This window comes from Mesocricetus auratus, unplaced genomic scaffold (genome assembly GCF_017639785.1).
Source record: "Mesocricetus auratus isolate SY011 unplaced genomic scaffold, BCM_Maur_2.0 Super-Scaffold_100010, whole genome shotgun sequence".
Taxonomy (NCBI): domain Eukaryota; kingdom Metazoa; phylum Chordata; class Mammalia; order Rodentia; family Cricetidae; genus Mesocricetus; species Mesocricetus auratus.
Genome location: NW_024429194.1, coordinates 54,050,852 through 54,066,043, shown reverse-complemented (window position 1 = coordinate 54,066,043; position 15,192 = coordinate 54,050,852). Strand labels below are relative to the sequence as shown.

General features: G+C 42.4%; 1 pseudogene; it reads left to right on the top strand.

Annotated features, from left to right (window-relative positions):
• Positions 1-292: 292 nt before the first annotated feature.
• LOC101823491 lies at positions 293-906 on the top strand (annotated as a pseudogene).
• Positions 907-15,192: the final 14,286 nt, after the last annotated feature.

Sequence of the window (15,192 nt, the reverse complement as noted above, 5' to 3'; positions counted from 1 at the left end):
GATAATAAAGTATATCTCAGCCGGGTGTTGGTGGCACATGCCTTTAATCCCAGCACTTGGGTGGTAGAGGCAGGTGGATCTCTGTGAGTTTGAGGCTAGCCTGGTCTACAGGGCAAGTTCCAGGACAGCCTCCAAAACAATACAGAGAAACCTGTCTCAAAAAATCAAAATAAATAAATAAAAATAAAATATATCTCTACAGAACAACATAGTGGTAAATTAAATATGTACATTATCTAATACAATACATACTTAAATGAAAATTTACTCTCCCCTCCCCTAGGCTGGAACAATGGAGCCTGTGCCAAAGAAGAAAAAGAAGGTCTCTGCAGTGCCAGAAACAATTAAGAAAATATGAAAGAATTTTGAAGAGTTGAAGGTGAAGTACTTGCAGAAGTTTGCCCTAAAAATACTTTAAGAGGCTAAGAGGAAGCTTATCTGTGAAAAAAAACAAACCACTATCACAAGGAACACATGCAGATGTACAGGACTGATATTCAAATGGCTAAAATGGCAGGAAAAGCTGGAAAATTCTATGTATGTGCAGAACCAAAACTGTCATTTGTCATCAATGGTGTATCAATGGTGTAAACCCAAAGGTCTGCAATGTAGTGTAGTTTCTCCATCTGCATCAGATCTTTAAGGACACCTTTGTTAAGCTCAACAAGGCTTCTGTTAACATGCTGAGACTGTGGAACCATAAATTGCATGGGGGTACCCCAACCTGAAGCAGGTAAATGTACTAATCTACAAGCCTGGCAAGGAGAAATCAGCAAGAAGCAAATGGCCTTGACAGATAATACGCAGCCTCTTGGTAAATATGGCATTAGAAAACACTACTTCGGGAAAGCAAATAGCTTCCTGCAGCCCAAATCATCTTCTCCATGAGGAGGAATGAAGAAAAAGAAAAAAACAAAAAAACAGACAAGCAGGCATTTTTAATTTTATTATACATATATATGTATGTATGTATGTATGTATATGTATATATATATATTTTTTTTTTTTTGGTGGATGAACTAAGGTATCACCATGGTGTTTTTGTGTTCTAATCAGTTAATAAATAGTAACAGCTTGGCAAATAGAAAAGAAAATAATGATGACTCTCCTTTTTCAAAATCATTGAGAATCACCCTGTGGCTAGTGCAGTGAGAATTAAATAGCAGTATACATCAATTGTCTAAGCTCATGCTGCACAGACCGGATAAGGCCTTGTTGTGTGCAGCACCAAAACTGTGAGGAAGGCTTTCTGTCTGGAAGATGAATGTGTGCTCTAATGTGACAAATCATTGGATGCTCTGGAAAACTCCCAAAGATATCAATATTCCATCTCACTGACAAAGACCAGCTCAGGAGAGTCTCCAGTTTACTGTCCAACTTGGCCTCAAGCCGGGAATACCTACAAAGTGAACCAGTCACCACATCCCTCTGCTGATTCCAGCCAACACCTTTGTCAACCTCAGTGATCGTTTTAAGGATGACACTAGACTAAATCTGAAACCATGGGATGGAGAATAGCTTCCACTCCCTCCTAATTAAGGGTCTAGGCAAGTTATGAAGGGCTCACTGACCACTGTCACGCCATCTGGGACGCTGTTAAGTTACGGCTTGGTCATTGTCCTCTGCCCTGCACTAGCTTCATCTGTCTTGCTTGGGCTGAATGAGTGTCTCCCCGGTGCTGTGTCACATCTTCATTTTCATTACCTCAAATGGAACCCTTACATCAAATGAATGACAAATCGGAAACACTGTGAGGTTAATTAATGCTTATCGGTGTGAAACGTGAGGCAGAACAGAAATCCAACTACATAGGCCTGACCATTATTTAAACTGCTTCTCAGAAGCAAGAGGTGAACAGAGAGTACTGCAGGAGAAAATGCAGGCCTGGCCTAGTGGTCAGTCTACCTAACACACTGCACTTCTAAATAAGAAGCATGGCACACCATGCCGCAGAAGTCAGAACACTGAATTCCCAAGTAGCTGGCCTGTACTCTCTAATGTGCTTCTTCCATATAGAGACCCTGGTTGTGGGAAGATGTCTTTTGGGGGCTGCAGTAGGAGCCAGTCGGGCAGCCCACAGTTCATACTTGAGACGGGGAGTGTGGACTAAAGAAATTCTGGAGACAAGACACAGAATAGGTGTCAGGAGGACCATTCAATCCATACCGAATACACCCTTGGTTTACTCTTTAACAAGCTTAAGTATCCAACCAAAAGTGGGGACAATGGCAGAGAATTTCTATTATCATGTATAAGGGGCAAAGAGACTTACTTCCCTTAATCCTCCAGGTATTTGGTAGCCACACCTGCCATCCGGTCTTCAGGGTTGAGAGTAAACACACCTGGGCCCAAGTCTGTTATTTAGATAGAGACCTCTGCTACCAAGGCCAAAACATCCTGCAGCCGCCAAGCTATGTCTTTTTTTTTTTTTTGGTTTTAGGAGACAGGGTTGCTCTGTATTGTTTTGGAGGCTGTCGGTCCAGCCCGGCCTCGAACTCACAGAGATCCGCCTGCCTCTGCCTCTATAGCTCATGTAGAAGAGGAGGAGGAAAAGAAGAAGAAAGGAGGAGGAAGAGGAGGACAATGATAGCAAGGATGAAGAGGAGGGGTGGGAGGAGGGAACAGCAGCAAGTGGGCTTTGAGGGCCTGGAACTCATTAAACTTATCAAGCACACAACTTCTTCCATCTAGGAGGTTGTAATCCCAAACCATAGCTTAGAGATGTGAGAGGTCAAACTGCCATCCGCCCCCAGAAGATTTTAGTGAACCGTAGGCCATCAGCCAGTGGGGTAATTTCCTCTGATATGATCCAGACCAGAAAGGCTATATCTGTGATTGGAATGGCCAGTCACATGGGCCACGTCCTACAGTGTCCTCTTCTTTGTACGCCCTTTCCTTGTGTTTCTATTAAATCAGTATTTAAAGAAAGAAACATCTATTTACTTTCCTTTGGTCAGAAGGAAAAATGTGTCTTGTCTGGTCTGAAATAAGTTTAAAACTGCCCCTGCCAAAACAATACCTTTTAAAATAACATAAAAAAGGGCAAATCATGATTCTGCTTTCTCCTGATATACATAGCTCCGTGGCATTTAATTGCCTCCGTAGGCAGAGCCTTGGGTTTGAAAACTCTATAGCAGTTGTGTGATGCTGTTTTACATAAAAGGATCAGACAGAAAGTCATCTCCTTGCTCCGTCCTGCACTCTTTCCTCTGCGAGGTTGCCCTTCTTTAGGTTAGCTTTCATTCCCTGCCAGAAAAAGAATCCTGCCCTCTTTCCTTCCTCTCGCCAAATTCTTATTGATCAGTTGGTGATGAGTTAGTAAGGGCTTGATGAGAACACCGCCTAGGCCTTCAGTGTCAAGATCAAGGAAGGCTTATAAAGAGACGCCTTTCATCTTTTCCTAAAGTCATTGCCTTAGGTAATCAGTTCGTGTCCAGAGGCAATGAGTCCCCCAGATGAGGTGCCATGACTTGGGGAACTCTGGCCCCAGCTTTGTCAGCTCATTAAGGATACAGTCTGCCACAAGTGACTTTTAAACACACTAAGTAGAAAGAATCAAATGGTTTCTGTAGCGACAGGGTCAACTGGATCAGAGCCTGAGCCTGGAAATAAATCCGACTCTGAAGAAGTAAACAACAAAAGACACATTGGTTCCAGACACAGGGCTTTCATCTGTCAGCCAGCAAGACGCCGACTCTCTTACAAACTCAGGTGGTGTTCGTAACATGGTGTCTTATCACATGGTGCGTTTCTGGCCCATCTCTCTGGGTCTGTGAGCTCTTGAAGAGTTAGGATCCAATCATGCATATTTTTCCATAGTTTGCAGCACATTCTCTTTCATATAGCAGGTGTTTGATGTGTGAAGAAATAAAAGGGGAAAGGAACAAAAACTCGATGTCCTGTCTCCCAGAGGCATTTATAACGAGGCCTTTTGCTGTTCGGGTTTCATAAACCCACAATAGAAAGCACCATGATTGTGGGAAATAGCAACATTGGCAGATGGTGTGGGAGGTGACAGGGATAAGAATGACTTTTGTTTAGGGACTACAGTGTCCCAGTTTTCATGTATCACCTCATCTAATCCTTATGACGATGTCATGTACGGGCTGGGCTGTTCATATTATTCCTTTTGTAATGTATCAGATAAAGAAGTCAGGGCTTCAAAAGCCAGGTGGCTAGTAACTACCCCACCTGGAATTAAAAGCACCAATTCCAAGGCATGCCTGCTTTATTATTATCAGTCTGTTTACCATGGGCAAATATACCTTTTTACAGCCATTTTAACCATATTTGGTCACCAAGTGTTTCTATCAGTCTCTTACCACCAGGGAAAGGGTTATTCTTCATGGTCACACTTTTTATTTTAAGGCTTCATTCTGGAAGCTTTTCTTACCATGAAGATATAATAATTGGGAACAAACACATTCTATTGGCTGAAATTACAGGGGAAGCTGTTTGTGTGTGTACAGGTTTTGTTTTGTTTTGTTTTTTTAATAAAATGTCTCAGTGTAGATCACACTGGTCTGGAACCCACTATATAACCCAGTTTAGCCTCAAATTCATAACAATCCTCCCATCCCAATTCCCAATGCTAAGACTACAGGTATAAGCTACCACGCTATCTTAGTTAGGATTCCTATTGCTACCAAGAAAATCCACAACCACAGCAACTCTTATAAAGGGAAATATTTAATTGGGGTGGCTCACTTACAGTTCAGTGGTTCATTCCATTATTATCATGATGGGACATGGCAGTGTGCAGTCAGACATGGTGCAGGAGAAGTAGCTGAGAGTCTTACATCTTGCAGGCAATAGGAGATAATGTCATTTTGTCACTGGGCATGACTTGAGCACATATGGAACCTCAAAGCTCACCTCCATAGTGACAAATTTTCTCCAAGATCACACCCACTCCAACAAAACCACACCTCCCAATAGTGTCACTCCCTTTGGGAACCATTTTCTTTGAAACCAACACACATGCTGCACTCAGATTAAATATATTAAGCAATAGTTTTCAAGACATTGAGCAGTAGTTAGTAAGACAAAGTGACCCCAACGAGATGGCAAACAAACACCAGGAGCCCCTGGAAGGCTTCAGATTCCTGTTCTGAGAGAAAGTGTCCAGATAACACACAGAGAACGACTTGAGTTGAATACACACAACTTATTGTTCAAGAAGACTCAGAGCAACTGGGAATTGCCAAACAGAAATCCAGGGGGGGAGAGGACTCAACCGGCAGAGAATGTAGCCAATCTGCAGGGGGTTGCCAATTATTTAGCAGAGTCTTGATCAATGTAGGCCTTTGAGGGAATACATGTATTCATGAAATCAGAAGCTAATGAATAAATAAAACCATGCTCATTTTAAGTAACTGGTGGTAGACTTTGTGCCAAAAGCACTCCAGTGAACATAGCGGATATTCCTAAAACCTCTGAATGTTCTCTAAGAAATTTGGCAGTACCAACCTCAAAAAGTGACGTAGTTCAAGTGCTGAGGGAAATGGCATTGTGACAGTAGTAGCCTCTGTAGTAGTCAAACTAAGCTGATTTTCTAGAAAGGGGATAAACTGAGAAGAAGATTACTCAAGGCTGGAGTCTGCTGAGCCCATTTGCTGATCTAAGAGGGTGCTGGTTGCTAGGGAACAGGAACATTTTGAACTAGAAGGTTAGAATGAAAAGGGCCCACTAAGTCTGGTTTTAGTTTCAATTTTTGTATTATTATTAAGACAATGAAATCATGTTATTCCTTTTGTTTGTTTTTCTTTTGATACAAGATATCCCTCTGCAGCCCATGGTGGCTTGCAACTTCCTATGTAATCAGGGCTGAATTCAAATTTGTGACAGTCCTCTTGTCTTAGCCTCCCTTGTACTGGGATTGCAGTGTCAGCCACTACACCAGAAGACAATAAAATAGTGAGGTCTTGTTCACGTACAAAGAATTATCTGGTGGCAGATGACATTATTAATTCCTGAAAAACAAAAATCAAGGGCTGGAAAAGTGGCTCAGCAGTTAGCAGCATTTGCTGCTGTGCAGGGGGTGGAGGCTTAGCTCCAGAATTCACATGGTGTCCCCTCATCATCTGTATAACTCCGGCTCCAGGGAATCCAGCACCTCCTCCCGGCCTCTAGCGGCACCAGGCATGCACATGGCACACATACATATATGAAACTAAAACACTCGGTACATAAAAAAACTTTTTAAAAAGAACTAAATATGTAAATTGCGATTACATAACTGATTTTTTTTTTCTGAGGCTCTGGAGCAATCACCATTTCCCTCTACAGAACTATTTTTAAAAAAGAACCATGGCCGGGGTTTTAATAATTATGAGTCATTCAGTAAATTAGGGAGCATAGCTTTCTCTTTTTTACTGAATTTATAGACTGCCTATACTAGGGAGGAGGCTGGGAAGCTCTGAGCAAGAAAATGCATCTAAGCTGTTCTCCACAGGCACACAAGACACAAGGATGGTGAACCGTTGGTGTCCTTATCAACACAGACTGAGATCCAATTAGCTGATCTGCTTGAGTTCCTGGAATGGCTAAGGACTGAGTGGTTTCAGGCTCAATGGCTGTGACTTACTCCCTAGACTGTCCCAGGTGGAGACAAAAGGCAGGTAAAAAAAAATTCCAAATAGTGTTTTAAACTACTTGTGGAAAATAAAACTATTGAGGAAAATAAAATAATACTTACTACCACCTTTTGTACAATTCAGATCAAATCCAGAAGGCTATATACAAAAAGTTAAGCAAAATTCTATGTACTTTCTGCTGTATTCTTTTATTTTGTTTTCTCTATTACTTGAATCTTGTCCTGTTCTTACCATTAATATATATTTTAGGTAGATCTCCTCCTCCTCCTCTGCCATTTCTCTTTTTGAGAAATATCTCTGTGTATCCCAAGCTGTTGAGCTCAAAACAACCTTCTTGTCTCAACCTCTCAGGTAAAGTGCTGTCCTGGCCAGTGGAGATAAAAACAAGTTTTCAGATATGAGTTACCGCCTTCCCTATAGACCTAATAATCCCGAGTTGTTATTACCAGTCTAATTACTGGCTTTATTTTCTAAGGGAGGGTGGAAGGGAGAGGGCGCAGGGGCAGACTGTGTTCTTCCAACTTCTCTTAAACTCCCGACCACAAATGATCCCCCAGCCACAGCCCCCAGAGGCATGTTCCATCATGCCTGGATCCTCCATCAGACTGAGCTCTTTGGCAGAACTCATGGCTAGCCTTTTCTTTGTAGCGGCACTGTCTAGTTCAGTGCCTGGGCATTGTAGGCACTCTATAAATATTTGCCATAATTAGTTGACTTGGCCTATTTGTAGTATGGATCCCAGGAAGGTAATCATCTCCCAGCATCTTACTTCTGACATGTCATACGTTAGTTACTAAGCTAAATTTTTCTAGGTAAGTAGTTTTTTTTCGTTTAATGTAGAATAAAAATAATACTTCTCTATTTACATAATTGCAATGAGGAACAGGTAGGTCATGAAAGTGCTTTAGCCAGAATATAGTGAACTTTATGATTCACTATAATTGCTCCTTTCATTATTTTTATTATCATTATTAATTTTGCTTTGGTTCTGATACTTAATGCAGTGTGTTCCATGAGAGTAATGAGTTGAATTCTTGTTTACCTTCAAAAATTCATGCACTGGAATGCTTTTCATATCCTCCCATATGAAAATATCAGGTGAGGTGATGGAGTCTTTGGGAGAAGTTGTGTGGTGACAGTGGAGGGACTTAGAAGAAACTTCTCTTGGTTGGGTGTGTCAGTACCAGAAGACGGCATTGTGAAGACCAGCAAAGAGCACTCACCAAACTCCCAGTATTCCAGTTCCTTGATCATGGACTTCCCAATATCTAAAATTGTGAGAAATACATATACGACCTGGGTAGAGATGCCAATCAGATACCCTGCAGCTGGAGTTACAGGCAACTATGAGGGGCCCCAAAATGGATTCTGGGAACTGTATTTTGGGTCCTCTGAAAGAGCAGAGAGGGCTCTTAACCACCGAAGTGTCTCTCCTGCTCAAACACCTCCTCTTTTCATGGGTAAATGAAGATGTGAACGAATTTTCAAACAGAAGTTATCTTTCTCCAAATGTGACTTGGTATCTGTGATGGCTAACACAGGCTGTCAACCTGACTAGAATCCCTTAGGAGAGGACTCGCTGATCACATCTGTAAGGGCGTGTCTAGCCTGGGGTAATGGAAGTAGGAAGACTGTCCTGAAATGTAGGAGGAGTCATGCCGGGGACAGGGGTCCTGATCAAAAAGGAGAAAGCTGCACGAATACCACCATTCAATTCTCTGCTTTCTGGCTGTGGATACAATGTGTCCATCTGTTCCAGGCTCTGCCCACCATGCCTTCCTGCCATGATAGACTGTACTGGAGCTGTGAGCCAAATGAACCTTTCCCATAAGTTGCTTTTGTAAGATATTTTGATACCTTACAAAGGTATCAAAGAAAAGGAGAACACGGTGTATGCATGCTTTGTTATCCCGGGAGGGTATCAGAACATCACTTCGGCTTCTCTGAGTTATTTAAGAAAATCTCTTGTGGGAAGGAGGCAGCAGATTCTCTAGGAACACCGAGGTTAGCCACGTTTGGGTTCTGAAGTACAGTGTGTGGAGCTTCTGACCCAGTGAGCTCCTGAAGGGAACCAGGTGTGAAAGGGTTGAACTCTAGGAGAGAGACAATCCAGGAGTCCAACCATTGGCCTTAGTCCAGTTGATCACGCAAGATTATTAAAGGAACAGTGTCCCTTACTGTGCTCAAGACAAACAAGCATCACAAATATGATGCCAGATGGGAAAACCACTTCTATAAACTGAAAAATAAAAATTTTAAAGCATAACTGAGGAGAGATTTAAAAAAAAGTAAGACAGAAACCATTAACAACAACCAGCCAAGCTCCCCTGAGGCTGAAATTACAGGCAGTGTGTGCTGTCGGTCATGGGTGCTGGGGACCCATTTCTGATCCTCTGCAAGAGCAGTACACTCTCTTAACCATTGAACTGTCCCTTCAGCCTCGAGAGGGTCACTCCTATTATAATACTCATCAAAGGATAAACGCTATTCCACTATTTATATAAATACTGCGTTTTGTTGATGGACCTGTGGACTATTTTCACATTTTGGTTATTTCAAATAATGCTGCTATGAGTATTGGCAGCAGGTTTATTACTACTTTATCTATCGGCATAGTAGCTATAGCCTAGGTGTTACACTAGTGCTTGTCACGTTTATAGGTCTCAAACAGCTTTAGCTTATTTTGGGTTTCCTTGAAGCAATGCACTATTTAATGGAGAGAGTAAGTTACAGAAATGCACTTGGTTTCCCCTTTCTATCCTTCGTGCTGTTGCTAGTCTTCATTTTATTTTTACAGATGTTATAAACCCCAGAAGGCATTGTTACTATTCTTGGTTGAGCAGTCAACTGTCTTTGAAATGCTATAACTAATAAGAAAATAATGTTTTCTATATCTACTCTTAGGTACTTTTCAGGGAGTTCAGAAGAAAAAAGTAAGGAAGAAACCAAATCATTGAACAGGCAGGACATCTCTAAGGGGTTTGTTATGGGAGTCAGCTTACGCAACCACAGAGGCTAGGAAGTCCCATATTTTGCCATCTGCAAGCTAGAGACCCAGGACAACGTGTGTTTAATTTCAACACAAATCCAAAGGCTGGGAAACAAAAGGCACCAGTCGTGGTCTGAGAGCTGAGAAGGTGAGGTGAGATGCACTATTTCTGTCAAGCAAACAGGAAGCAAATGAGAAGAGTTCTCTCTGTCTCCTTTTTCTCTGCTCAACCCTCAACAGACAGCAAGCTGCCCTTCCGTACTGGGGAGAGCCATCTAATTTCTCAGTCAATGGAGTTAAATGTTCATGTCATTTTAATACGCCCTCACTGAATAGCCAGAAACTATCTCTAATGTGGGTACCTCACGGATGGTCAGGCTGCCAGTCGCATGCCTACTGTCATAGTTGGTGCTCTTGATGGCCTATGCAGTTTCCAGCTGGGGTTATCTGCCTGCTGCCTCAAGGGCTTTGCTCATTTTCTTTTAGTTTAGATTTGCTATTGATGAACCCTGTCAGGACCATGTGTGTAAAAACCATCCTTATTTCAACTCTGCGAAACACCTTTCCACGGAGGATAGAATTCTAGGTTGAAGATTTTAAACACGTTTCCCCAGTTTTCTGGATCACATTCCTGAGGAGGAAAACCTGGGTGTGTTTTATCATTGTTTCTCTGTTCATAATTTGTTGTTTCTTCTCTGTATGTTAAGAAGAAGAAGAAGAATTATTACTGTTGTTTTGAAGCAGGTTTGCCCATGTAGACCAGGTTTGCTTTGAATCTGAAATCCCTCTGCCACAGCATCCCTAGTATTGGGCCCGCAAGCTAGTACCACCACATCTGGTGTCTGATTGCCTTGAAGAACTATCTTTGTCACTGGCTATGAGCAATCTGATAATGATAGCTTACTATGGTTTGTATTATATTTCTTGTAAATCTGAATTTTGCTAAACTTTTTGGTATTATCATTTCATCAGTTTCGCTAAATTCACTTATTATCCCCTGTAATATTTTTTTCTCAAGTCCTTATTTCAGGCCCCGACTTCTGAAACAGTGGGTTGTGAGCCCATATGGGACTGTGGAACGGAATCTGGGCTTATGAAAATTTAGCAGCAGTAAAAGATTGCTGAACACACAATGACCTAAATTAATTCAAAATGAAACCTGCAACAAACTCTCAGTGTTTCTGGCTGCACTTGCCCATGATGCACTGTTGGGCTTCACTCCAGCCTTTCTCTTGAACATACAACATGCACACTTTGCACTGCATACACCTCACAATGCACAAACCCAATAAACACAACCCGAAACACCTCAGCTTACATTCAAGACTACTGTTTGCTGTGAACTGCAAGCTCTTACACAACACAGCTTTCTGCTCTTGCAGAAAACGCAATTGTTTTGGGCATGCAAGTGTTTGTACACATTCATGTGTTTGTATACACTAGATGTGGGTTGTATGTATGTGTGAGAGTGTACATTCGTAGGACAAAGGTCTACATCCCGTGTCTTCCTTAATTACTTTCCACCTTATATTTCGGGTCAAGGTCTCTCACAGAACATGGAACTTGCTGATTCAACTAGGCTGGCTGGCCAGTGGGCCCTGACACCTTCGTTGTGTCTCTTTTGCTGTGATGAAACACCACGACAAAGGTGACTTCTCGAAGAAAGTTTATTGGAGGCTCATACCTCCAGAGAGATAAAGCCCATGGCGCCAGAGTGAAGGTAGCAAGCCCCAGGCAGCTGTAGCAGTTGCTGGGACCTCAGCTCTCAACCACAAGCAGGAAGCAGAGAGAACTACCTCAGAACGGTACAGGTCCTTTGAAACCTCAAAGCCTGTCCCCAGTGACACATTTCCTCCAGTGAGGCCTCACCTCCTAATCCTCCACAAGCAAGGCTGCCAACTGGGGACCAAGTATTCAAATGTCCAAGACTTATGGAGGACATCTCCTTCAAACCACCACCCCAGAAATACATAAACTAGGCAAGTTGATACTGATGAAGACTAGAACAGCAGTTATCAGGGGGCGGGAAGAAAAGGCACGTGCCCCTCCCTCCCAGACTTTCATCCCCAGCTCCAACAAAGACTTTCCTACCGTAGCAAACATGTAGTTGAATCTGAATTCTTATGTAAATATAGAGAATCCCATCTCGCTAGTATAAAAATGTACTTTTATATTTAATAAATGATAAATTTATGTGTATAGCAAAAATCTCAATACGGATTTCTTTGTGATTTTGTACCATAGATGTTTGATATGCACGCCTACTCTGTTCACCTACATACTTGGCGTTGAGTAACAGCTTCCCAGGTGACAGGGCTTGTGAGCAGAAAACATTTTAGAATCCTTGGGCCTCTAACCGCATGTTTCTGGATCCTGTGAAGTTGTCTCATCATTCATGTATCCTATTTCATTTTATTTTATTTATAAAACCTTTTTTCTGCTGTTCACTTTGAACACTTTCAAGGGTTATGCCTCCAAGTTCACTAAGTCGTTTTTTTCTGGTGGCGTCTGATCTGTCTGCAACTTCATCCACTGTGTCTTATACTTCAGGCAGTGTCAATGCCATCTCTCAAAGCTTGATTTGGTGTGTGTACATGCACGCGCACGTGTTTTTTAGTTCTGAGTTAGTGTTGTTTGATTAAACCAATTCTCCGTAATCAATTGTGGCTCTGCTCTCTTGCTGCCTGCTTCCTTCTCTTTTTCTCGCCCCCCACCCCCACCTTGGTAGACACAGGGTCTCACTCTGCAACCCAGGCTAGTCTGGATCTCACTCTGTAGGCCAAGATGGTAATCCACCTGCTTCAATCTCCAAGGCACCCACACTTACACAATAATGAATAAATAAATAAGAAAACTTAAACAGTAGAGACTTGAAAATCAATGATGTGCTGAGGGGTAAACAGCAGGGACAAATTGATTTGGAGAGCAAACTGAATAATTTTTTAAGATCTGACATTTGGAACCATTTTTGTGCCAGACTTTAGAAAACAAACAAACAAACAAAAAATCCTGCAAGAAAATAGTTAACCTGGAACTTGTTTCTGTCTGTATGTGATAGTTTATCTCCTTTAATCTTTTTTATCCAAATTAACACTCTCCAAAATTATCTTTTCTCCAGACGAGAGGATTTTAAGTAAGTCTAGCCATTTCTTGTGCAGATTCAGTGAAACTTGTGAATAAGGATGGATTTCAGGGCAAACATGCTTTCAGCTGCATGGGATTAATTTCTGTTTAGACAAATTATTGAGGACCATGAGCCCTCCATGTGATTATTCCTTTCATGTATATAAGTTAGATATGAAATAAGCAGTGTGGTTGTTCCTTTCGTGTATGTAAGTTAGATATGAAATAAACAGTGCTGTGCTAGTTTCTTGTGGTATTTGGAGGGGTGTCGTTTGGTCTAGGCAATAATCACACAATTATTCTGCCTATGTCTACAGTCTAAAGAAAACCATTGCTGTATACTTTGTCTTTAGAAGTCATGCTTTATGACACGCATTGTGGTACACGCCTGTTGTACCGGCACTGGGGATACTGACAAGGGGGAGTGCAGGTCTGAAGCCAGTCCGGCCTACACAGTGAGCTCCTCCCCCAAAAATGGGAAAACAACAAAAACAGCAGCAGTAAAGAAATTGATGATTTAAATATGATATATGATTCTTGTCCTGCCATTCTTTTTTTTCATTATTTTTATTACATTTTTTAGAAAAAAGCTTGCTTCACATGTCAATCCAAGCTCTCTCTCCTCCTCACAGCACCCCCACCATGCCCCCCAGCCTCCCTCCCTATCCGCATTTCCTTCCACACAGGGGTTATCCAGAGTCTGTCATTTCACTCAGGGCAGGGTCCAGGCCCTCCCCCAAGAGTCCAGGCTGAGAGAGCATCCCTCTTTGTGTTATGGACACACAAAGTCCCGTTGTATGCCAGGGATAAACACTGATCTACTGTCCAGGGCCCCACAGGTTTCCCAGGCCTCCTCACTGACTCTCAGGTTCAGGGGGTCTGGATCAGTCCCATGCTGGCCTCCCAGCTGTCAGTCTTGAGTCCAAGAGCTCCCCCTTGTTCAGGTCAGCTGTCTCTGCTGGTTTCGCCGGCCTATTCTTTGCTCATTTGCTCATCACTCTTCCATCTCTGTCACTGGGTTCCAAGAGTTCAGTTCAGTGTTTAACTGTGGGTATCTGCCTCTGCTTCCATCAGTCACTGGATGAAGGTTCTAGGATGACATATAACGTAGTCATCAAGTTCATTATCAGGGATGGTCATTTAAGGTAGTCTCTCCACTATTGCTTAGTTCGCCAGTTGGTGTCATCCTTATAGATCGCTAGAAGTCTCACTGTTGCCAGATCTCTCTTCAAACCTATAATGACTCCCTTTATTATGGTATTTCTCCTCCTCTTCTCACCCTCTCTTTTTCCCAGCTCCCACTCCCTCCCCACCCCCCATGCTCCCAATCTGTTCAGGAGATCTTGCCTCATTCCTCTTCTCTGGGGTACCATGCATATCTCTCTTAGGTTCTTTCCTGTTTCCCAGACTCTCTGGCAGTCTGATTATATGCTGGCACTCCCCTGATCCATGTCTAAAATGCATATATGAGTGAGCACAAACCATGTTTGTCTTTTTGTGACTGGTGCCTTGCCATTCTTAAGCTTGTCTTTTAGACAGAAAGTTTTACGATAAGCGGTGGGAAGAAAATTATTATAATTCCTTATTATAAGGTACAAGAGAATTTGAAAAATGTTTTCATCTTTCCTCCACTAGAATTAGAGCATTTCAGGATTCAGATCTTTCACCCTTCTCTATAAACGGCAAATGGCACAGACATGTATGCAGGTGGGGGTACATACATGTATGCAGGTGGGGAAACAGACATGATGATGCAGGTGGGGATATATACATGTATGCAGGTGGGGAAACAGACATGATGATGCAGGTGGGGGTGCATACATGTATGCAGGTGGGGAAACAGACATGATGATGCAGGTGGGAGCACATACATGTATGCAGGTGGGGGCATATACATGTATGTAGGTAGGGGCACAGGCAAGTATGTGGGTGGGGCCAACAAGTATGAGATGGGAGCACAGAAATGTGCAGGTAGGCACTTTAAATGCTTGAGGTCAAGAAAGTTGTCATGGAGGTTGTCTTAGTTAGGGTTGCTAATGCTTTGAAGAGACACCATGACCATGGCAATTCCTATAAATGAAAAATATTTAACTGGGGAGGCTTACATTTTCAGAAGTTCAGTTCACTATCATCATGGTGGGACATGGTGGCATGCAGGCAGACATGGTGCTGGAGAAGGAGTTGAGAGTCTTACATTGTAACCCACAGGCAACAGGAAGTGATCTGAGACACTGGGCATATCTTGAGCACAGGAGACCTCAAAGCCCATAGCACAGTGACACACTTCCTCCAACAAAGTCATAGCTCCTAATAGTGCCATTCCCTATCAGCTTATGGGGGCCATTTACATTCAAACCACCAGAGGGATGATAGGTTTGTAACTAAACATTCTCCTCCATAATTTACATTAGAGATGATTTCTTCCTATAAACACAGAAAAGTGAAAAGTTTCCCTATATGACTAATTCCTCCTTGCTGGGACCT